Source organism: Phyllobates terribilis, unplaced genomic scaffold (genome assembly GCF_046119375.1).
Source record: "Phyllobates terribilis strain yellow unplaced genomic scaffold, ASM4611937v1 Scaffold_5__5_contigs__length_657084704, whole genome shotgun sequence".
Taxonomy (NCBI): domain Eukaryota; kingdom Metazoa; phylum Chordata; class Amphibia; order Anura; family Dendrobatidae; genus Phyllobates; species Phyllobates terribilis.
In genome coordinates this window covers 93,305,338-93,330,375 of record NW_027362765.1, presented here as the reverse complement: position 1 = coordinate 93,330,375, position 25,038 = coordinate 93,305,338, and positions in this window count along the sequence as shown.

Here is a 25,038-nt window from a genome sequence, read left to right as displayed (position 1 = left end):
GAGCCGAGCCGGGGGATGGTGAGTGTGTGTGTGTGAGAGTGTGTGTGGGGGCAGATGTCATTGTGTGATGTCTGTTTGTATGTGTGTGTGTGTGTGGGCAGATGTCATTGTGTGATGTCTGTGTGTGTGTGTAGGCAGATGTCATTGTGTGATGTTTGTTTGTGTGTGTGTGTGTGTGGGGGGGCAGATGTCATTGTGTGATGTCTGTTTGTGTGTGTGTGTGTGGGGGCAGATGTCATTGTGTGATGTCTGTTTGTATGTGTGTGTGTGTGTAGGCAGATGTCATTGTGTGATGTCTGTTTGTGTGTGTGTAGGCAGATGTCATTGTGTGATGTCTGTTTGTGTGTGTGTGTAGGCAGATGTCATTGTGTGATGTCTGTTTATGTGTGTGTGGGCAGATGTCATTGTGTGATGTCTGTTTGTATGTGTGTGTGGGGGGGCAGATATCATTGTGTGATGTCTGTTTGTGTGTGTGTGGGCAGATATCATTGTGTCATGTCTGTTTATATGTATTTTTGTGTTTCAAATGTGTTTATGCGTGTATGTATATGTTTGTGTGTGTGCGTGACTGCGTGCGGCCTCCTGCTGAGTATAGTTGGCGCCGTGTGGCCTCCTGCTGTATCTGGGGGGGGCACCGTGCGGCCCCCCGCTGTGTATAGATGGCTACGTGCGCCCCCCCGCTGGGTATAGATGGCTACGTGCGGCCCCCCGCTATGTATAGATGGCGCCGTGCGGCCCCCCACCGTGTATTGATGGCGCCGTGCGGCCCCCTGCTGTGTAGAGATGGCGACGTGCGGCTCCCCGCTGTGTATAGATGGCTACGTGCGGCCTCCCGCTGAGTATAGATGGTGCTGTGCGGCCTCCTGCTATCTCTGGGGGGGGCGCCGTGCGGCCTCCCGCTGTGTATAGATGGCTACGTGCGGCCTCCCGCTGAGTATAGATGGCGCTGTGTGGCCTCCTGCTGTCTCTGGGGGGAGCGTCGTGCGGCCTCCCGCTGTGTATAGATGGCTACGTGCGGCCTCCCGCTGAGTATAGATGGCGCTGTGCGGCCTCCTGCTCTCTCTGGGGGGGGCGCCGTGCGGCCTCCCGCTGTGTATAGATGGCTATGTGCGGCCTCCCGCTGAGTATAGATGGCGCTGCGCGGCCTCCTGCTGTCTCTGGGGGGGGGGCGCTGTGCGGCCTCCCGCTGTGTATAGATGGCTACGTGCGGCCTCCCGCTGAGTATAGATGGCGCTGTGCGGCCTCCTGCTGTCTCTGGGGGGGTGCGCTGTGCGGCCTCCCGCTGTGTATAGATGGCTACGTGCGGCCTCCCGCTGAGTATAGATGGTGCTGTGCGGCCTCCTGCTGTCTCTGGGGGGGGGCGCCGTGCGGCCCCTCGCTGTGTATAGATGGCTACGTGCGGCCCCCCGCTGTGTATAGATGGCTACGTGCAGCCCCCCGCTATGTATAGATGGCGCCGTGCGGCCCCCCGCCGTGTATTGATGGCGCTGTGCGGCCTCCTGCTGTCTCTGGGGGGGGGCGCCGTGCGGCCTCCCGCTGTGTATAGATGGTGCTGTGCGGCCTCCTGCTGTCTCTGGGGGGGGCGCTGTGCGGCATCTATACTCAGCAGGAGGCCGCACGTAGCCATCTATACACGTATACTCAGCAGGAGGCCGCACGTAGCCATCTATACGGTGCCATCTATACACAGCGGGAGGCCGCACGGCGCCATCTATACACAGCGGGAGTCTCAGTGCTTTGCAAGAGCAGTCAATAAATTCTGCTTGATTAATTCTGAGCACCATAAAGTCTGGTTCGCTTCTAACCTGCTGTCTTCATTTTCAGCTTGCTGAATTCTATCTCATTTACTGTCATTCGAGACGATGCCTTTGCTGGTCTCTTTCACCTTGAATACTTGTAAGTGCTCCACTTAATGTCATATTTTTGATTCTGTTCTTCTTCATCTTTTGGCATGTGCAATTGTATGAGCAAGTATTCATATGAATTTATGACCTACTTAAACCTTCGAGGACCTTAAATTTTATTCAATCAAATTTTTTTCCAGTTTAACCTATGGGACATATATGTGCCTTGGTCCTCAAAGGGTTTTTAAAGGGGCTGCAAACATAAATACGAAAAAAAATAATTCAATTAGTGCTTTTTGTGTTCATTTAATTTTTATTTGAAGTCCATTTTTTTTATATACCTTGAAATTAAGCCCTACCCCATGGAATGAAGCCCTTCCTACATGACATCTGAGAGCTACATGGATCCCGCTTGTGAGGTGCCTGTCCGTCACTACTATTCAGTTTTAGGGTCCACTCACTAAGCCATATATTCTCTCATGAAAGAGAATAGGGCCAATTATGCTAATGACACTCGGCTCAAACTCTGTCAGAGCTTCAGCTGAGTGTGATCCGATTCTCTCGCAGCACAGATATGGAGAAGATGGAGAACTTACTTTCTCCATCTTCTCCATAGTCTCTGTGAGTGTTCATCGGACTGCACTTGGATGACATCCGAGTGCAGTCTAATGTTTTACGTGCACCCATAGACTTGTATGGGTGCACATGGTCCGAATATCGAATGAGATTATTTTCTCATGCCAATAATCGCAGATCTGCACTGTCCCATAGTATAACATAGGGCCGAGTCCTATCCGATAAAACATCACATAGCATTCGGCCGTGTTAAACGACAGTGTGAGCGAGCCCTTAGAGTCAAGGAATATTTACATGCAGATGATGATATTACTCTCCAAGTGTATATTTTTTTAGGCGAGTTCATAGTAAATGCTTTGCCTTTTTGACATGTGATCAACTAAAGAACAAGAAAGATTTAGGACCTCCCCTATAGAGAAACGGAAAATAGTTTGGAGGACTTGCATGTCCTTTTTTATTTATTATGAGAAAATCATAAAAGATCCCGTTTTTTAACCATGCTGTGACTTTCTGCTGAGGGAGAGGGAGAGAGCTGCCCTATTCAGAGTCTGTAATAAGACCTGCTGACAAAAGTGTTGAAGATACAGTCTAATGTGAATTAACAATGAAAAAAAGTTAATTTCACAAATGGCTTGTATTTTTTTTAATACAAACTTTTTTGTGTTTACAGCTCCTTTAAAGGGAATCTGTCATCAGGTTTTTGCCACCTAATCTGAGAGCAGCATAATGTAGGATTAGAGGCACTGATTCCAGTAATGTGTCACTTACTGGGCTGCTTAGTGTTGTTTTGATAAAATCATTGATTTGTCAGAAGGTAATTATCACTAGATGACTAGTAAGTTCTGTAGGACCCCACCCCCATCACTGATCAGTAGATTTCTGTGTACACTGAGCATGGGCAGAAAGCTGCCAATCAGTGGTGTGGGCGGGGCTATACAGAGCGCAGCATTCAGAGAGCTGCTAGATCTGCAGCAGATAAAACGGTGATTTTCTCAAAATGACAACAAGCAGCTGAAAAAGTGACACATCGCTGGAATCAGGGTATCTGCCCCAATATTGTGCTGCTCTCAGATGAGGCAGCACAATTAATATTGTGCCAAATTAATTTCCCGTGAACTATCACATGATCTATCACAGGGGATCATGTGACATGTCACGTGATAAATCAGGTGTGGGGGCAGGGCCCGCGCCTTCTAAACTGCCCTTGCTACTCTTAATCCACCCCTGCCTCTGGTCCCTCCTTGCATCAAGCACAGAGGTTCCACCACCCGGACCCTTAACAAAATTCAATGTGATTCCATGAAATCTCCTGCCCTCGGTGCGTCTACAGATGCTGCTGAACTCTGCGATTTTGGTGCTTTTTTTTCTCTATAGGTTTCTATGTGGAGACTGAAAAAAACGCAAGGAAAAAAAAATGCCATTGCATTTTTAAGCGTAGAATCAAAGCTTTTCTGTAGTATTAAAAAGCATTAAAACATGGATTCACATCTGCAGAAAAAACGCATCAAATAAGGGTGAAAACGCATAAAAGAAATGCAGAAAACACTCAATAATCAGAGAAGATTGTTATTGGATCGCGTGGTACGGACACCTGCAGAAAATGCAGTAGAAAAAACACAGCATTTATGCTACATGTAAATACAGCCTCAGTGTAACATTTTTATTACTTTTTATGGGTCTAATAGAGAAAAGATATCAGTGACGACATTTTTTTACGCCATTTACCGATCCCTGTAAATAATCTGATCGCTGTGTTGTGCAGGTCATTATGACTACAGGTACACCAAATAGGTCTGTGTTATTTGCTGATTTTGATGTTTATTTATTTTTTTTAAAAGCGCATTAAAAATGAAATTATAGTGTTTTTCATTATTTTTTAGTAATTTTATAGGACAAAAAAACCCCTCTTTTATTTTCCCTCTAGAATATGGGGACATAGAAATACACTGTTATTTACAATGTATCTCTATGTACAAGTATAATTTGCCTTTTGGTTTGGTGGCTGCAATACAGATCAAATATAGAAAATTCTCTCAGAAAGGGTCACTGGAGCCTGTGGCTCAAAGTTTTAGCTGTTGTCTGCAATTATAGAGGTTGTGTGTTCAAATTCTGGGGAGACTCACAGGAAAAGAGAAAATTACGGTACATTTTTGTAATTGTTTTTATTTTTTTAGTGGTTTTATAGGAACAAAAAAATCTGACTTATTCTTTAGACTACAGGGACATAGAAATACACTGTTATATACAATATATCTCTATGCACCTGTGTAATCTGCTTCTGGGTTCACTGCCTGCAATGCAATCTTTTACATTGTGGACTATGACTCATAGCTAGAGCTGCTGCCTGCAAACATAAAATCGTGAGTTCGAGTCTCTAGGAGATCAGATCACAAGAGAATAAGGGAATAGTTTATTTAATTTATGACAGAGCAGAGAGATACGGCCCCACCCCCCAGGAGGAGGAGCAATGAAGACGTTGAAAGCGTTGAGTATTATAAGTCGGGGCAAAGCCCTGACGTGCTGGGATGGCAGGACTGAGTCCTCAAATCGGGACAGTTCCACTAAATCTGGGATGGTTGGGAGCTATGCTTACCATAGAAGCAGGACATGTGATATACTGTGGTACCTAAGGATTTCCTGTGCTGGGTTACTGTCATAGCTATACTTGCAGCCAGCACTAGAGGGATCTCTCTGTAACTAATTTATATAAATCCCATTGTGTCTAATCATAGATTATTAATTGGGTAGTTACCATTTAAAAAATATTTTGACATGTTATAGTGACATAAAGTTTTATTTCTCGAAGGACTGGATGCAGAGACCCCCACTGGTTGCTAAAATTAAGGGTAAAAAGTGATTAAAGGAGTTGTCCACTACTTTTTTGAATTGCCCCAATGTATTTAGCATGTGGCCATAAGTTTTTTTGTAAATACCTTTAGTTGTATGTATTGTCTGTGAGCGGCGCTATCACTGGCCGCTCACAGGCATCATCTGACACCCGGCTGCAGCTGGCTCTGACATCCGCTGATGTCACGTCAAGTTCCGGCTGAGCCGGGCATGACTCAGTGCTGCGTTCCAGGGTGGATGCTGGGCTGTGGGCGGGGTTACTCCGCGCGTCACACCCAGCATCCACCGCGCGCATTCCCTCTCCTCATTCATTGGGAAAGCGCGCGGTGGATGCTGGGTGTGATGCGCGGGGTAACCCCGCCCACAACCAAGCATCCACCGCGGGGACAGTGTCACTGATGTCATGCCTCACTTGACGTGACATCAACGGAAGAAAAAGCCGGGGTCACGTGATGCCTGTGAATGGCCAGTGATAGCGCCGCTCACAGGCAATACATACAACTAAAGGTATTTACAAAAAAACTTATGGCCATATGCTAAATACATTGGGGCAATTCAAAAAAGTATTGGACTTCTTTAACTGAGTGCTTTACCCTTTAAATCCTGATCCAGGTAGGTCCCCAGAATTATATCAGTTATCACACAGGTAGAAGAGCTTTCCTATACATATGTGACATGCATAAGTAGTGCTGTTGCAGAGTGTGGCATGCAGAAGTAGTGCTGTTGCTTTAAAAGCATTCAGCAACTAGTAACATAAGCACAGGAGACAGGTTGTGTTGTGCTCCAGAAGCATCCAGAAACTAGAGGGGTTAACACAGTGACAGGAGAAGGGGAGTGTTTTAGCAGTGCCCCAGGGGGATTGTGGGGAAGTTGTTTACTGTCTGGCTACAGCCAAAGGGAGAAGTCCTGTGTGTGATCTGTATCTCACAGAAGTGCAGGAAAGAGAACAGGATTCAAGTCCAGGGTGAAGCTCAACACAGGTCAGATACCCTGCACTGTTAATTCAGGAAGTCTATCATTGGTCAGGAAGATAAGGACTGGAAGGAATCCTGTCATAGGGATCATCTCTTTCATCAAACCCTACCCCCCTCCATCTCCATGCAGGATAAAGAATGCTGTGTACAATTGAGTCCTTGTGAAGGAAAAGCCTATGGTTGTGTATGCATTAAAACTGTGCTGTCCTGTGATACCGGATAATAGACTGTGTACTGTTGTTTTGCAAAGGAGACTGTACTGTTATCACAGCAGCCTGTTGCTCAAAAAGACATTTGCATTGCACTGGCCGTGCCTCATTAAATGTTACTGTTCTACCGTTTATGAAGACTCTTTTCAGATGTGTCTGGTCAGCAACTGAATCTATCGTGTGCCTGAAAGAAGCTGCAGCCTATGGACGCCCTGAGTAACAGTTCTCCCAGGATTCCAATGAATTCATGTAACCGGTCTTTCCCCTATCTGAACTTAGGCGGCGTGCGTGTAACACATACTGTACTTTATTGGATGCCATTTTTACCATAGAAGTCAAGCCAAATTGCTGTAAGAGTTATGTATATATTTCCCTAATATGTTAATAAATCAGATCTACTTCATTAAAAAAATCTAGTGTGCATAGAATATTTTTCATGCATAGTTTTTTTTTTAGAATTGTAGCATTCAATAATATCATCTCATCACCAGTTAATAATATCACCTTTGCTTATTTTCCAGCTCGCTACAAGGAAGAGATAAGGGGCACCTGTGATGACAGGTGGGCAAGAAACAACCCCATGTGGGAGATAGATGGACGTGTTTTCCTCTCCACTGCTGTATTGTACCTGCTAATATCTAGAGCGCTTCTTCATCTCCTGTGTGATTACATTCCCAGCTATAGATATTGCCTCCTCAGAGACATCCCGTGAGCTCCCTTTCTTTTACACAGTCACAGATCTCCCCCTGTAATGTTATTACAGCCCAAGTGGGCACAGTTATATAACATTAGATCTGTATAATTGACAGGTGGAAATTTTTGGTTTTGGGAAGGGGGGGGGGAATGGAATGATCAAATGATGATGATGCTCAAGGTATAAAAGTGTTACTATTTAGATTTCATCTACAAACAGTGGAAATATAACATATAGATAGATATCCATGCAAAAATGGAGGCAGCACACAGAGTAGAATAAAGTGATAAGGTTTAATAGCCCATATGGCAACGTTTCGGTCCAAAATTGTGGACCTTTCTCAAGGCCTCCATTTTTGCATGGATATCTAAAGGACTGGTATGTACCTGGGGGGCTTTTTTTTGCACCAAAAACATAATTTTTGTGCTGTTTCCTATTTTTTGATTTTAGATAGATAGATAGATAGATTGATAGATAGATTGACTTAAAGTAATTTAGAGGGGTTATCGAGACTTTTTTCCCCCTATGGAACGAAGCCCTTATCGGCAGGTAGATCCTACCTTCCTGCTTCTGCTGCCATGTGACAATCTCTCCCAGCTCAGAGATCTCACAGACAGCTCCTGCTGGTGATTCTCCTGCTTCCTGTGACGTCACATTGACAATAGTTCCTGCTCTTCCCCTTTGCTCTGTCAACGTCATGTTGATTGACAGCCGTCTCAGCCTACCGCAGCGGGGAGCTGGTGGTTAATTAACATGACATCCATCGGCTGTGACACCCCGTCGACAGAGCAGAGCAGAAGAGAAGGAACCACTCTGTCGACGTGATGTTACAGGAACAAGGAGAATCGTCGGCAGGAGCGGTCTGTGACCTGTGAGCTGGGAGAAAATTCCCTCACAGTTTGCTCACATGCATACTATGATGGTAACAGTGCTCCCAACACAGTGTGATGCTGCCATAATACACCCAACACAGTATGATACATGGATAGTGACCCCACACAGTATGATGTCCCCACATTTCCCCTCAGGCCCCCACAGTTAACCCAACTCGATAGTATTATGCCCCCACAGTTCTTCCACAAAAAAATTAAGGCAGCCAGTGATCCCTGACATAGTATGATAGCCCCACAGCCCTCTTCCTGCCACAGTATGATGCCCACACAGTCCCCCCACACAGTATGATGTCCCCACAGTCCCTCCACACAGTATAACGTCACCACAGCTCCCACACAGTATGACTCCCCACAGCCTCCCACACAATATAATGACCCCACAACCATCCACACAGTTTAATTCCCCCACAATGATCCCCTCTATAGTATGGTGTTCCCACAGCCCCCCAAATAGTAAGATGCCTCTCACAGTGACCCTCCCACACAGTATGATGCACCCACAGCACCTCCCACACATAATGATGCTCCCCCACCACCCCTCATACAGTATGATAGCCCCCACAGCCTCTACCCAAAATATGATGTCCCCACAACCCCCACACAGTTTAATGGCCTCCACAACCTTCTCTACATACAGCATGATGCCCCCACAAAGTATTATGCTCCCCCAGACAAACACACAGTTTGATGGCCACTACATATGTGACGCCTAGCCCTCCCTGGGAAATGGGGTTACTCGGAGCCGGGTCAGTGTAGGTGTTGCGGGGGATGCAGTCGTGGCCTAGACCCGTTCCGTGCCCAGGGCTGTCACATGAAAATAATGGGCTTGTTTTAGGGTGAGTGGTTTGCTCGACTATGCCACCTATTGTTTCTGGTGAGGGCCACCAGCGCTGCAATAGTCCACTGAGGCTGGTGTTATGGGCAGCTAAGATGGGATGGCTCCCCACAGGCGGAGCTGGCCTCAGGGCAGTGTGAGAAGGGATGGTGGGTGCAGTGCCGCGCAGGAAATAACAGGCTGAGGCGGTATGTGAAGTCATCCGGTTCTTTACTCACTTTAGATGAACTTTAGCCGCAAAGCTTCTCTCTGCTACACACGGCATACTGCGGTCACCGGGAAGGGGGTTCAGCACTTCCCAGGTAGATCAGGAGCACCTGTCGAGACCCCTCTGGTGTGTGTTCCTCTCCTTGGTAAGTTCTCCCACTAAGTGTGCTCCTGACTGTGTGTGGTTCGAACGTGGTGTAAGGCCGGGTCCCACTGGATAAACGCAGTGTGAGAGATAAAGGTGGCGACTCCGCTCCGTCCGTATCCCCCTGGGATCCACTAAGCCTCCGGGCTTTTCTGACTGAGATGTGAAGTAACAAAGTCAGATATCGGGGGCTGGTCACCCCTCTTGCAGCAGGAATCCCTCTGACTAAGCCAGAATAAAGAATACAGGTGGCGACTCCGCTCCGTCCGTATCCCCCTGGGATCCTTTTGCCTGTGGAGCCTACCTTGACCAGGTAGAGACAGTGGTTAACTCTGACCCGCTCCTCGCCTCAAGGCCAGAGTACGAGGACCGCGAACCTTCCGCCAACTACAGACTCTTGCTGGACCCTGACAGAAGACCCAAAATCAAAGACCTTGAACTAAAGATGGCCGTTGGATATATATGAATCAATAAGTGTTTCCTAAAAGTGTGTCCTCCACCCTCACCCACTACATGGTTCCCCCTATCTTTGGTTCCCCCCCATCTCCTCTATCCTGGGACGGGGCAGCACACTGGTGCATTTAAGCCCCCTACAGGACAGGAGTGGTGTAGTGTTGAGTGGTAAAGTAGGGTCCTGGGTGATGCTCCATCCTTACCTGGAAGAGGAGATACCACACCTCTATCTGAGGTGCAGTACCCCTGTGGCGACTGAACCCTCAGGGGCGCCACATTCCCCCCTGGTGAAACACAGCACGTCCGGGGGCTGCAGTAGAGCAAAGAGTTGGTACAGACATTCAAATTTTAAATGCTTTCGTAACAATAAAACAATCTTCCCTTTATGGGAGGTTTTGACACTTTAACCCCTTAAATACCGGGGACTTATTAGTACGCATATTTGCGTACTGCCCATTCAGTGAGGGCTGCTGCGCTGAGCCCTCACTGAACGGAGCACATGTCAGCTGATTCTTACAGCTGACATGTGCCCGCAACAGCCGCGGGTGGAATCGCGATCCACCCGCGGCTGTTAACATGTTAAATGCCGCAGTCAATCTCCGACAGCAGCATTTAACGCGCACTTCCGGGTAGCGCGTCATAAGCCCCGCCCACCGGCGACCCCGTCACGTGATCGCGGGTCGCCGATGGGTGGGCATCACAACCCAGGGTCGGCAGCAGATGCCTGTGGTTGTCATGATCTTGTCGCTATGAGCGCCACCTAGTGGTCGGCGCTCATAGCACAGGACCATTTCTGCTGCATGCAGGGGACCTGCTCGTCCCCTGTATGTAGCAGAGGCGATCGGATAGTTGCTGCTTCTAGTCTCCTATGGAGACTATAGAAGCAAGCAAAAAGTAAAAAAAAAAAGTTTTTAAAAATATAAAAAAAAATAAAAAAATATAAAAGTTTAAATCACCCCCCTTTCGCCCCATTCAAAATAAAATATAAAAAAAAAACCCCCACATACACATATTTGGTATCGCCGCGTTCAGAATCGCCCGATCTATCAATATAAAAAAATAATTAATCCGATCGGTAAATGGAATAACGAGAAAAAAATTCTAAACTCCAGAATTACGTTTTTTGGTCGCTGCAAAATTTCAATAAAATGCAATAACGGGCGATCAAAACATCGGATATACCCCAAAATGTTATCAATAAAAACGTCAGCCCGGTGCGCAAAAAATAAGCCATCAACCAGCCCCAGATCACGAAAAATGGAGACGCTACGGGTCTTAGAAAATGGCGCTATTTTTTTATTTTTTTTTTTACCAAATTTTGGAATTTTTTTTCACCACTTAAATATAAAAGAACCTATACATGTTTGGTGTCTATGAACTCGTAATGACCTGTAGAATAAGAAGGGCAGGTCAGTTTTAGCATTCAGTGAACGTGGTAAAAAAAAAAAATAAAAAACAACTGTGGTATTGCACTTTTTTTGCAATTTTACCGCACTTGGAATTTTTTTCCCATTTTTCCGTACAGGATATGGTAAAAGTAGTAATGGTGTTGAAAAGTACAACTCGTCCCGCAAAAAATAAGCCCTCACATGGCCATATTGACCAAAAAATAAAAACGCTATGGCTCTGGGAACAAGGGGAGCAAAAACGAAAATGCTCCGGGGCTTAAGGGGTTAACGTTGCATAATATATAGTATAAATATATAAAACATTAAAGAGACATTATGTATGTAGAAAATACGGCAGAAAGTGTCAGTACAGCAGCATGAGGGACCTGTCCCAAACCCTCAACGTAGGCCCTGGGGTGGCTGCAGGGCATAGAGATCCTGAGTTGGACCTCCAGTAGAGCCACACCAGACAGGTTTTGCTTCTGAGGTCTGAGGTAGTAGTAGAAGTGGTTTTTGCATAAAACCAATAGGGAGCACCTAAATAGGTGCAAACTATTTACAGAGTTAGTCTGTCTACTGCTTAGCGTCCGCAGGGACAAATGTCTATTTCAACTAGATCCAGGTGTAAAAAGGAACATATAAACAAAAGTTTAAACAAAAAGGAGGTGCATCCTCCGGGGCTGCTTAGAAGTGGTATCCCCACCGGGGAAAAGGCTCATTCTTGCCGACCGAGCCTGACCGGTCCTCTGTAACTGGGTGCGTGGGGGCATACTCCCTGAATACCCTGTGGACATCCAGGGCATACCACCCACGTTCCCCGTGGTGGCGAGTGTAGGATACCAAATCACCCGGGTAGAGGTTCCGGCTTGGGTGACCCTGCTCCAGCCGTGGCTCGACGTCCCGCCGGTTGACAAAGACGTCCCGGCTGAACTGTGGGCTCCGAATGAAGCCCCATCCTGCCTCCTGGTGGAAGCGCACAATAAGGCCTTCTTCCCGGGGGCTTGGACAGGTGGCCTCCGCCTGGCGGGCCTGCGACTTGGCAGCCTTGGTGCGCACCTCTAGGCGCTCGCAGCGGATCCTCCTCCCTCGCTGCTCCTTGTCGAGCTGGAGGAGCTCCTTTCTACAGAACTCCTCCCGCCTCTACGCTTCGGACCGGGTCTCCTGGGGGAAGCCCATCAGGTCGCCCCCCTGGTTGTCCCAGGCATACTCTCCTGCCACCGGGCAGGTGACCGGAGGTGCGGGGAGCGGCAATAGCTGGGGCTGCTGCGGGCCCTCTACTGGCGCGGACCAGTCCGGGTTGGGGCAGGTGGACACCCAGGTTAGTGCAGGCGTTTCCGGATCGGGGGTCGGGAGGCATAGCAGACCTCCGGGTGTGGCGGTGGCTTGGGCCTCGGCCTCCGGAGCCAAGAGCTGCTCCCATACAATGGCGCCCGGGGATAGGGGTGCCGGCAAGAGGTCTAGGAGGGCCTTGGTGCATCCCGCGCCCGGGATAGGGGTTTCAGCCTTACCCGAACTTGGGCTGCACAGGGTCTCCTGGGTTTCCTCCGCCTGGGCTGGGACCTCAATCATCAGGCGCGATGAGCTCTGGCGGCGGGCCTTGATCCTCCGCAGCACATCCTCTCTCCACTCGGCAGCGGCCAATCGCTGGACCTCTTCGACCCTTCGGGTTAGGTCCTGCGTTTCGCCGCGGAGGAACTCAGCCTCCTCCGCGGTCAGGTGGATTCCCTCCATAGTGAGGGAGGTAGCAGCAGGTGGCCCAGCGATGGAGGACATCTCCTTTGCTGCTGGGTGTGGTCTCTTTCTCCTCCTCTTTTCGGGGCGGCTCCAGGGCGGCTGGCTGACAGGCACTCCTCGGGACGTCCCATCCGTCTTGACGGACACTACTATGCAGACAGTCTCTGCTGGAGGGGGCGGTCGGCACTTTTGGCGCCATTGGGGAGCTAGGCCCACGATGGGAGGTCTTTGGTTGCTGTTGTTTTTGCACATGATGGCGTCCGTTCTTCTTGGGCGGCGCCACTTTAAGTGTGAAACGACAGTCTTTTTGTGAAATGGCACACAGTACCCGTCGGCAATGGGGATTAATTTCTTCCGTTGCTGCGGGCACGCAAACCTGCCGACTACGCCAAGTTGTGACGCCTCGCCCTCCCTGGGAAATGGGGTTACTCGGAGGCGGGTCAGTGTAGGTGTTGTGGGGGATGCAGTCGTGGCCTAGACCCGTTCCGTGCCCAGGGCTGTCACATGAAAATAATGGGCTTCTTTTAGGATGAGTGGTTTGCTCGACTACGCCACCTGTGGTTTCTGATGAGGGCCACCAGTGCTGCAACAGTCCACTGAGGCTGGTGCTATGGGCAGCTAAGATGGGACGGCTCCCCACAGGCGGAGCAGGCCTCAGGGCAGTGTGAGAAGGGATGGTGGGTGCAGTGCCGCGCAGAAAATAACAGGCTGAGGTGGTATGTGAAGTCATCCGGTTCTTTACTCACTTTAGATGAACTTTAGCCGCAAAGCTTTTCTCTGTTACACACGGCGTACTGCGGCCACCGGGAAGGGGGTTCAGCACTTCCCAGGTAGATCAGGAGCACCTGTCGAGACCCCTCTGGTGTGTGTTCCTCTCCTTGGTAAGTTCTCCCACTAAGTGTGCTCCTGACTGTGTGTGGTTCGAACATGGTATAAGGCCGGGTCCCACTGGATAAACGCAGTGTGAGAGATAAAGGTGGCGACTCCGCTCCGTCCGTATCCCCCTGGGATCCACTAAGCCTCCGGGCTTTTCTGACTGAGATGTGAAGTAACAAAGTCAGATATCGGGGGCCGGTCACCCCTCTTGCAGCAGGAATCCCTCTGACTAAGCCAGAATAAAGAATACAGGTGGCGACTCCGCTCCGTCCGTATCCCCCTGGGATCCTTTTGCCTGTGGAGCCTATCTCCTCTGCTCCCCTCCAAGGCCTTCTTAGGTTAGGACCTTGACCGGGTAGAGACAGTGGTTAACTCTGACCCGCTCCTCGCCTCAAGGCCAGAGTACGAGGACCGCGAACCTTCCGCCAGCTACAGACTCTTGCTGGACCCCTACAGAAGACCCACAATCAAAGACCTTGAACTAAAGATGGCTGTTGGATATATATGAATCAATAAGTTTTTCCTAAAAGCGTGTCCTCCACCCTCACCCACTACATGGTTCCCCCTATCTTTGGTCCCCCCCCATCTCCTCTATCCCGGGACGGGGCAGCACACTGGTGCATTTAAGCCCCCTACAGGACAGGAGTGGTGTAGTGTTGAGTGGTAAAGTAGGGTCCTAGGTGATGCTCCATCCTTACCTGGAAGAGGAGATACCACACCTCTATCTGAGATGCAGTACCCCTGTGGCGACTGAACCCTCAGGGGCACCACACATACCCATAGACAATATCATGGCCATTACATACCCCTAGACACTATGATGGCCACACTGCCCCCTAGACAATATCATCCCCACTGGAAGTACAACCTAATAAATGAATTTAAAAAGAAAATACTCACCTAGTCCAGGTTCCCCGATGCACTACTCTGCTCTGTGCAGCGTGTAGACTGAGGCTCCATGCAGCAAGCACGATCTATTGAAATCATTGCGCCTGCTGCTCTGAGACTCAGACGTGCAAGTCGAGTGGTGGAGACGACTGCTTGCTGTTCTGCCATTGTATCAACAGTATCTGCATTATGTGCTTCTTGAGGATGCAGATACTGTATAACTGAAATCGTGATGTCAGGCAAGGGGAGGAAGAGGTGGGGCAGTGCGAGTGGCTTTTTGCGGTACGCCACTGAGATAGATAAATAGGTAGATAGATGAAAAAATAAATACACTAGACACTAGGTTTATATGACATATATATAGCAAATTGATAAATAATATAGATGGATAGATAGATAGATAGATAGATAGGTAATAGATAGATAGATAGATAGATAGATAGATAGATAGATAGATAGATAGATAGATTTTATAATTACTTTATAGTCCCTCTGGTCCCTTTAGTCTTAATAACAAATAAGCTTTGTGTTAACAAGGGTTAAAGCTCTGAGGTGACAGGAAGACATCATTACATGTCATTTATATTAATCATACCCCTATTGTATGAGTCTGGGGAAATCTTTGTACCTTTTACATATGTAGCACAAATCTCCCTCCCCAATGTGAAAAATCCTTTAACATCATCTATTATTCCATAGAGGCTCCATATGGAATCCAATTAAAGGGTCATTAACAAACATGATTCTCTTTAAGGAAATCTAATACTTACATGTTTTGTAATCTGGATGAGTGATCTAGATAAATAAATCAATCTAGTATAACATTAAAAATCAATTTCAACTGCAACTGCAATGATTGAAGCTCAGATTACCCTGAGCCTGGAAGCACAATGAAAACCATTATTCTATCATCACCTAAATAGTGTAATGGGGACATCTTCTGATTATTCTGTAATTCCTATTCATCAGTCTTCATAAGCAGAACTCATACAGAACTACTAAATATCCAAGTCATCATTCCACATCATCCAATGTGGACACTGAGAGGTAGGATATTATGGTGATTGAGGTAGCAGCCCTGGACTCGTAGCCTGTCGAGTGGTGAAAAGACCCTTGGCCACATGAGAAGATAGCGGTATTATAAAGCTTTGGGCCTTACATATTTTGAATTGAAGCTCCAGCATGAAGCCATATCATCTATATGTAGCCCCTACCATATTTTGGCCCCTTCAATGTACTTTCAGGCCAACAAGATGGGTAGTTTTCTTTCCAATTAAACTGCCATACAACCCCTTGTCTTACTGAGCTGAAATATGGCACCCAAGTAGTCTACACCTCTACATCTCTTATTCCTGTAAGCATTGGCAATTTTTTGGGTTCTTCTAAAACCGACTGTCACTTCCTAGAAGGTGTTATGCACACGCCCGGGCTAAGCGGCGTGTGCGTGTGATTGGTAGTGATTCCACTGGACCGTGCCGGAGAGTGAATGCCTGGAGGGGCGTGACTAAGTATTCACCCGATCCGACCAGGGTCGCACGACGGCATACGACGCCAGTGCACCAAGGAGGAACCGAGCAGAGGGACCAGGTGCTACTCCAGGACAGACCCCGGACACGGCTGTTGACCCACACAGGGGAATACAGGAACAGGCTGGTAGGCTGGCACACAGACTGGAGGGTATAGGCAGGCACGACTGGTATGCAGGCAGGCGGGTATGCAGGCAGGGGGGTAAAGGCAAGCACAGCTAGAGTGCAGACAGGGAGGCACTAGCAGGTAGGAACACAGGCGGGATAGGACCCAGTACATACCGGGACTCAGGAACAATACAGGCAGAGGGTTACAGGCAAGCACAGCTAGAGTGCAGACAAGGCTGAGCAGGGAGGACAGGGCTCTGTTCACACGGAACAGACAGGAAGGGAAAGACAGAGCCAGATACTCACACAGTACTTGCAGAGACAACAAGCAGGAGTTAGGTACGAGTTCAGACTCTGCAGAAAAAGGAAGGGAACGGACATAGAGGCAAAACAGGTAAAGGACAGGAGAGAGTTCAGACTGGAACTGAGTGTACGGAGGAGACCGACACTGCAGAGGGATACAGGAGCGGGTCTGGGAATACGGCCCCCAGAGAGGCGGAACGAACAGGCAAGGAGCGTGTTCAGACAGGACAGACCAGACGCAGGAGCGGGTCTAGGAAATCGGCCACTAGAAGGCGGAACGAACAGGCAAGGAGCGTGTTCAGACAGGACAGACCAGACACAGGAGCGGGTCTAGGAAATCGGCCACTAGAAGGCGAGAGGAACAGGCTAGGAGCGTGTTCAGACAGGACAGACAAGAGAACACAGAAAGGAGTCAGTTCAGACACGGGAGCTGACACCGCAAAGCAGGAGACATACAGGACTCAGTTCAGACACGGGAGCTGATACCGCAAAGCAGGAGACATACAGGACACAGTTCAGACACGGGAGCTGACACCGCAAAGCAGGGGACATACAGGACTCAGTTCAGACACGGGAACTGATACAAAAAGCAGGAGACAAGAGACGGGACCTGGCACCTTCAGAGTGCAAGCACACACTGAAGGAAACACTATGCTCAGGCAGGGAAAGAAGGGAGCTGCTGAGCTATATACCAAGTGACAGACAGCAATAGGCTGAGGACGCACAAGGGGTGTGACCCACAGCAGGTACAAAAGGCAGGAAGTGATCGGGCGCCGCCCTTAAGCAGCAGAAACAGACACAAACAGACAGCATGGAGGGAAGCCAGAGAGACATTCTGGACAGGAGATCAAGTGCGCCCTCTTGCACAGTGGGAGATGGACCACCATGCAAGGACGCCGCCAGGTATGTTACAGTACCTCCCCCCTTACGCCCCCTCTTCTTCAGGCCTGCCAGAATCTTCCGCAGGGAATTCGAGGGCCAGTCGTTCACTGGGTTGGAGGGGGACAGAGACTTAAGGGTAATCTCTGCTTCGAGGTACATCTTGTCAAGCTCACAGGAAGAAATAGACGGGTTATCAGGTACATAATGAGGAAAAGTCACTGTCTCTTTGTTATCTGGTGGTATCCCGGAGGATTCAGGAAACAACTGGAGGTCCTCCGCCGGGTCAGAAGAGTGCAGAGGCTCAGAGAAAACAACTGCTTCAGAGTACACTAGGTCGGACTCACTGGAGGAAGCAGGCGAGGTATCGGGTACCGAGTATAGGAAAGTCTCTGTCCATTCACCACCAGGTGGCACCCCGAAGGGTTCTGGAGACAGCTGGCGGTCCTCCGCCTGGTCAGAGGGGTGTAGAGACTCACGGGTAACCTCTGCTTCAGAGTACACTAGGTCGGACTCACTGGACGAAGCAAGCGAGGTATCAGATCCAGGATATAGGAAAGTCTCTGTCCATTCACCACCAGGTGGCACCCCGAAGGATTCTGAACACAACTGGAGGTCCTCCGCCTGGTCGGAGGGGTGTAGAGACTCAGGAGTAACCTCTGCTTTGGAGTACACTAAGTTGGACTCACTGGACGAAGCGAGCGAGGTATCAGGTACAGAGTATAGGAAAGTCTCTGTCCTTTCGCTACCAGGTAGCACCCCGAAGGGTTCAGGAAACAACTGGAGATCCTCCGCCTGGTCGGAGGGGTGTAGAGACTCGGAGGTAACTACCACTTTGGGGTACCCATTGTCAGGCTCACAGGACGAAGCGGACAAAGTATTGAGTACCGGGTGTAGAGAAGTCTCTCTCCATTTGTCATCGAGTGGTATCCCGGAGGGTTCAGGAGGCAACAGGGGATCCTCCGCCAGGTAGTAGAGGTGCACAGACTCTGAGGTAACCACAGCTTTGGAGCATCCTTGGACATGCACACCGGTTAAAGAGAAAGAAGCATCTGATGCCGGGTGCAGGAAGTTCTCCTGTGTGGAGTCTGGATGGGCAGAAGTCTCTTCGGCCAGGAGAACTGGTGCACTACCCACGCACATTACCCATTGGGGTTTCTCCAGGATACAGGGAGATGAAGCTTCAGTAGGGACTTCAAGGTTGGGGTCAGGAGGTCTCAGGGAGGACAGACCCTGGCGTGACGGCTTGCCTCTAAGTCTAGCACGTCTGGGCTGCCTCTTGAGGTTGAGAGAAGTATTCCGGAAAGCGTAGTCACCCTGTGAGGATTCTGGGTGGGCAGTAGTCTCATTGGGCTGGAGGACTATTGCGCTACCCACACACATTACCCGTCGGGGCTGCTCCGGGATATTGGGAAGTGAAGCTTCAGCAGGGGCTTCAGAGTTAGGGTCCTCGAAGACCATACGAAAGGCCACCAGGAAGGCCTGCAGGTCAAGGATGACAGGATCCCATGCTTCCCATAGGGGGGTGACCCATTTCAAGGCATCACCCGCTAGGTAGTCAATCATAAAGGCCACTTTAGCCCAATCGGAAGGAAAATAGAGAGGGTAGGCCTTAAAGTGTAGCATGCATTGCTCCACAAATGCACGACACTGTCTTGGATCCCCATAGTAACGTGGCGGATCCGCAGGAACGAGGGCTGATAGATCCATCTGGACGGGTGCGTAACCCGCCTGGAACTCAGCTAAAGGGGGAAAAAAAAAATTATTTATTTTATTTTAATGCATGTATTCGCTGGAAAAACTTCTCAAAGAGCGAAGGCCGTGGGGCTCAACGGGAACCATGGCCTGAGCATGCTGTTATGCACACGCCCGGGCTAAGCGGCGTGTGCGTGTGATTGGTAGTGATTCCACTGGACCGTGCCGGAGAGTGAATGCCTGGAGGGGCGTGACTAAGTATTCACCCGATCCGACCAGGGTCGCACGACGGCATACGACGCCAGTGCACCAAGGAGGAACCGAGCAGAGGGACCAGGTGCTACTCCAGGACAGACCCCGGACACGGCTGTTGACCCACACAGGGGAATACAGGAACAGGCTGGTAGGCTGGCACACAGACTGGAGGGTATAGGCAGGCACGACTGGTATGCAGGCAGGCGGGTATGCAGGCAGGGGGGTAAAGGCAAGCACAGCTAGAGTGCAGACAGGGAGGCACTAGCAGGTAGGAACACAGGCGGGATAGGACCCAGTACACACCGGGACTCAGGAACAATACAGGCAGAGGGTTACAGGCAAGCACAGCTAGAGTGCAGACAAGGCTGAGCAGGGAGGACAGGGCTCTGTTCACACGGAACAGACAGGAAGGGAAAGACAGAGCCAGATACTCACACAGTACTTGCAGAGACAACAAGCAGGAGTTAGGTACGAGTTCAGACTCTGCAGAAAAAGGAAGGGAACGGACATAGAGGCAAAACAGGTAAAGGACAGGAGAGAGTTCAGACTGGAACTGAGTGTACGGAGGAGACCGACACTGCAGAGGGATACAGGAGCGGGTCTGGGAATACGGCCCCCAGAGAGGCGGAACGAACAGGCAAGGAGCGTGTTCAGACAGGACAGACCAGACGCAGGAGCGGGTCTAGGAAATCGGCCACTAGAAGGCGGAACGAACAGGCAAGGAGCGTGTTCAGACAAGACAGACCAGACACAGGAGCGGGTCTAGGAAATCGGCCACTAGAAGGCGAGAGGAACAGGCTAGGAGCGTGTTCAGACAGGACAGACAAGAGAACACAGAAAGGAGTCAGTTCAGACACGGGAGCTGACACCGCAAAGCAGGAGACATACAGGACTCAGTTCAGACACGGGAGCTGATACCGCAAAGCAGGAGACATACAGGACACAGTTCAGACACGGGAGCTGACACCGCAAAGCAGGAGACATACAGGACTCAGTTCAGACACGGGAACTGATACAAAAAGCAGGAGACAAGAGACGGGACCTGGCACCTTCAGAGTGCAAGCACACACTGAAGGAAACACTATGCTCAGGCAGGGAAAGAAGGGAGCTGCTGAGCTATATACCAAGTGACAGACAGCAATAGGCTGAGGACGCACAAGGGGTGTGACCCACAGCAGGTACAAAAGGCAGGAAGTGATCGGGCGCCGCCCTTAAGCAGCAGAAACAGACACAAACAGACAGCATGGAGGGAAGCCAGAGAGACATTCTGGACAGGAGATCAAGTGCGCCCTCTTGCACAGTGGGAGATGGACCACCATGCAAGGACGCCGCCAGGTATGTTACAGAAGGAAGGATTCTGGAAGATTTCATGTTTTATCGCATTCAATGGTACATTTGTGGAGGCAGGTAACAGGGAAAGGAAGAGGAAGTGACGCGCCCCCTGGGTCGTGGGGTACTCGATAGCCGGGCCGGTCGATGCTGGGGGATGTGTCACAGTGGCAGTGACCCTTTCCGTTACCCAGGGCGGTCAATAAAAGGGGATAAGTAAAAGGGAATAAAGTTTTTAAAGATAATGTTCGTGACGCCACCTGTGGTATGCGGCTATATGGAGCCGCCGCTGCAGTGCAGATCCTCTGGAGCTGATGGTGACGCAGCAGAGTTGGTTCAGCTCTCCACAGGCAGCGCTTAGCCCCAGGGCAGGATATGATGATGTTGTGTGGTAGATGTTGCTGGTGCTGTGTAGTGCAGGGCTGGTGATGGCGCAGCAATAATTCTAGGACACAGTGGGGTGCAGTCTTCAGATTTTACTCACAGTTATCACGCTGCTCCTGGTTACAACTGCCAGCTTATAACCACCCACGTCGTCCTGCGTTCACCAAGGAAGGGGTTCAGCAGCTCTCAGGTACAGTACAGACCAAAAGTTTGGACACACCTTCTCATTTAAAGATTTTTCTGTATTTTCATGACTATGAAAATTTTACATTCACACTGAAGGCATCAAAACTATGAATTAACACATGTAGAATTATATACTTAACAAAAAAGTGTGAAACAACTGAAAATATGTCTTATATTATAGGTTCTTCAAAGTAGCCACCTTTGGCTTTGATGACTGCTTTGCACACTCTTGGCATTCTCTTGATGAGCTTCAAGAGGTAGTCACCGGAAATGGTTTTCACTTCACAGGTGTGCCCTGTCAGGTTTAATAAGTGGGATTTCTTGCCTTATAAATGGGGTTGGGACCATCAGTTGTGTTGTGCAGAAGTCTGGTGGACACACAGCTGATAGTCCTACTGAATAGACTGTTAGAATTTGTATTATGGCATGAAAAAAGCAGCTAGTAAAGAAAAACGAGTGGCCATCATTACTTTAAGAAATGAAGATCAGTCAGTCCGAAAAATTGGGAAAACTTTGAAAGTGTCTCCAAGTGCAGTTGCAAAAACCATCACCCGCTACAAAGAAACTGGCTCACATGAGGACCGCCCCAGGAAAGGAAGACCAAGAGTCACCTCTGCTTCTGAGGATAAGTTTATCCGAGTCACCAGCCTCAGAAATCGCAGGTTAACAGGAGCTCAGATTAGAGACCAGGTCAATGCCACACAGAGTTCTAGCAGCAGACACATCTCCTCAACAACTGTTAAGAGGAGACTTTGTGCAGCAGGCCTTCATGGTAAAATAGCTGCTAGGAAACCACTGCTAAGGACAGGCAACAAGCAGAAGAGACTTGTTTGGGCTAAAGAACACAAGGAATGGACATTAGACCAGTGGAAATTTGTGCTTTGGTCTGATGAGTCCAAATTTGAGATCTTTGGTTCCAACCACCCTGTCTTTGTGCGACGCAGAAAAGGTGAACGGATGGACTCTACATGCCTGGTTGCCACCGTGAAGCATGAAGAAGGAGGTGTAATGGTGTGGGGGTGCTTTGCTGGTGACACTGTTGGGGATTTATTCAAAATTGAAGGCATACTGAAGCAGCATGGCTACCACAGCATCATGCAGCGCCATGCTATTCCATCCGGTTTGCGTTTAGTTGGACCATCATTTATTTTTCAACAGGACAATGACCCCAAACACACCTCCAGGCTGTGTAAGGGCTATTTGACCAAGAAGGAGAGTGATGGGGTGCTACGCCAGATGACCTGGCCTCCACAGTCACCAGACCTGAACCCAATCGAGATGGTTTGGGGTGAGCTGGACCGCAGAGTGAAGGCAAAAGGGCCAACAAGTGCTAAGCATCTCTGGAAACTCCTTCAAGATTGTTGGAAGACCATTTCCGGTGACTACCTCTTGAAGCTCATCAAGAGAATGCCAAGAGTGTGCAAAGCAGTCATCAAAGCAAAAGGTGGCTACTTTGAAGAACCTAGAATATAAGACATATTTTCAGTTGTTTCACACTTTTTTGTTAAGTATATAATTCCACATGTGTTAATTCATAGTTGTGATGCCTTCAGTGTGAATGTAAAATTTTCATAGTCATGAAAATACAGAAAAATCTTTAAATGAGAAGGTGTGTCCAAACTTTTGGTCTGTACTGTATGTCAGAAGTACTTAACAGGACCCCGTTCTGTGTGCCTTTCTCAGTCGTCTTCCTGCACTGGCTCTCACCCTCCTGCCCTGCGCCTCACAATCAGTGTCCCAAGCCGGTAGCCTCGGATCTTGTCGGGAGACCTGCAGTCCCCTGGACCCTATGCGGCCTCTCTTACTAGGCCCGCTCCTCCTGAGCAGAGCTCCTACAGAGCTCCTGCTCCCATCTCTCTCTCTTCTGACTCTCTCCTCAGACTGATCTGACTCCTTCAAGATGGTTCCCTTCTTATACTCCTACTGAAGGTGCTCCCCTGTACTACTTCCTCCACCCACACCCACTACATGGTTCCCCCTCTCTCGGTTCCCCCCTTCCAACCAGGGACAGGGCTCAGTACTATACGCATGCATCTTGCCCTGCCTGCTGGTCTGGAATGGTGTAGTGTTGGATGCAGGTGGGTGGGTCCCGGGCAGTACTCCATCCTTACCTGAGAGTGAGGCACCACACCTCTGGTTGAGATGCAGTACATCTTTGGCGACTGAACCCGCAGGGGTGCCACAGAAGCCCCCAAAAAGGTGCATGTCCATGGCTTAAAATGTTGCGCAAAGTGCGCTACAAACCTCGATTCTGTCGTATGCCTACGTAAAGGGGAGCAAGATGTCCCGCACCCCCTGAAGATGCTGCTATTGTTAAATTGTGTTATATTAATGCATTCTTTGTATGTGATGTTCGATGCAACTGTTTATTGTGTTGTAATGTCCTGCAAATGTGATGAGCTTGAGGAAAAGGTGAAAGTAAGATTGCAGGCACAGAGGGGTTAACAGTTATCTAAGACCTGCAGCTTGGAGGAGTTTTAGAAGCAAAAAAGGAGTTTGCCAGTTAGTTGTAGTGATAGTAGTAGAGAGAGTTCAGTGAGGAGAATGAAGTTCATCACAGGCAGTGTGACAGATTGGGTCACTAAACGGGTGTATGAAAAGGGAGAAGTTCCAGGTAACAAACATGCAACAGGATAGTATCGTAGCAGTTTGGATCTGAATACAGCAGGCAAGTCTGGATGTCCAGAGAGTTCTGGATGGAAACAACAGACAGATGAGCTCAGCTTCTTGAATATAGAGCCGGGTATACAAAGGTATAGCCGTGTGTTAATGGGGACCCTGAGACAGCACCGGAGTTTGAAAGGACATAGGCTAGGTGAAGGTCAGATCTGGAAGCATTAATGAAGAGATACTGGGCACAGGTACTTCACTAAAGTGAGCTCTGGTTGGAAACTAGAAATGGAGGGCCCCTTTTAAATATGCTGTATCATTGGGATTTGTCTCACAAGAATTGTATCATCACCTGTAATGACAGTGTGGGTACCTCTGTGCAATGCAGGAGATGTAATGAACAAGCTTTGTACCTGCTACCTATTGTGTATACATTTCAGCATTTCCACCAGTAAACTGCACTATATTTTCGTATACTGGTTTGGCACCTTCCTTACTAAAATGCTGGGTCCAGGTTTATTGAATTATCTAGCATCATGTGGTCATAGGGACAGACTCTTAAAAGGAATCTAGCAGCAGATTTTTGCCATGTAATCAGAGAGGAGTATGGTGCAGGGGTAGAGAGCCTGAATCCAGTGATGTGTCACTTACTGGACTGTATTTTGCGGTTTCAATAAATTCAGTGTTTTATCAGCAGGAGTTTATCACTATAGGACTAGGTGTCTCATGCTGCATAGTCCAACCCGCCCCCAGCACATAGCTCAACATTCCAAGATCTGCTGGATTGCAACAGAGAAAACTGGGATTCTTTCACAACTGCGGCACCCAGGAAACTAAGTGATACATCACTGGAATCAGGGTCTATGTCCCTACATCATGCTGCTGTCAGATTACACACATAAAACACAGCATGCAAGATACTTTAAATTCTTCTTTGGTCCTCATTCACTTGGTGTAATAACTAACTTTTGTTGCTGTGACACTATATTAAGTGGCCACATGGTGCAATGCTGTGAGCCACGTTGATGTTTAAGCCAACAAAGTTCCACTGTCCAAACTCTAATGAAGTAAATACAAAAAGATCAGCTACATAACTCAAAGAATACCAAAAGGGAAAAGCAAAAAAAATTAAAGACCTATGAATATAACATGACAATTACAGAATTTAAAGCGGTTGTCTATTACTGCACTAGCTTAATC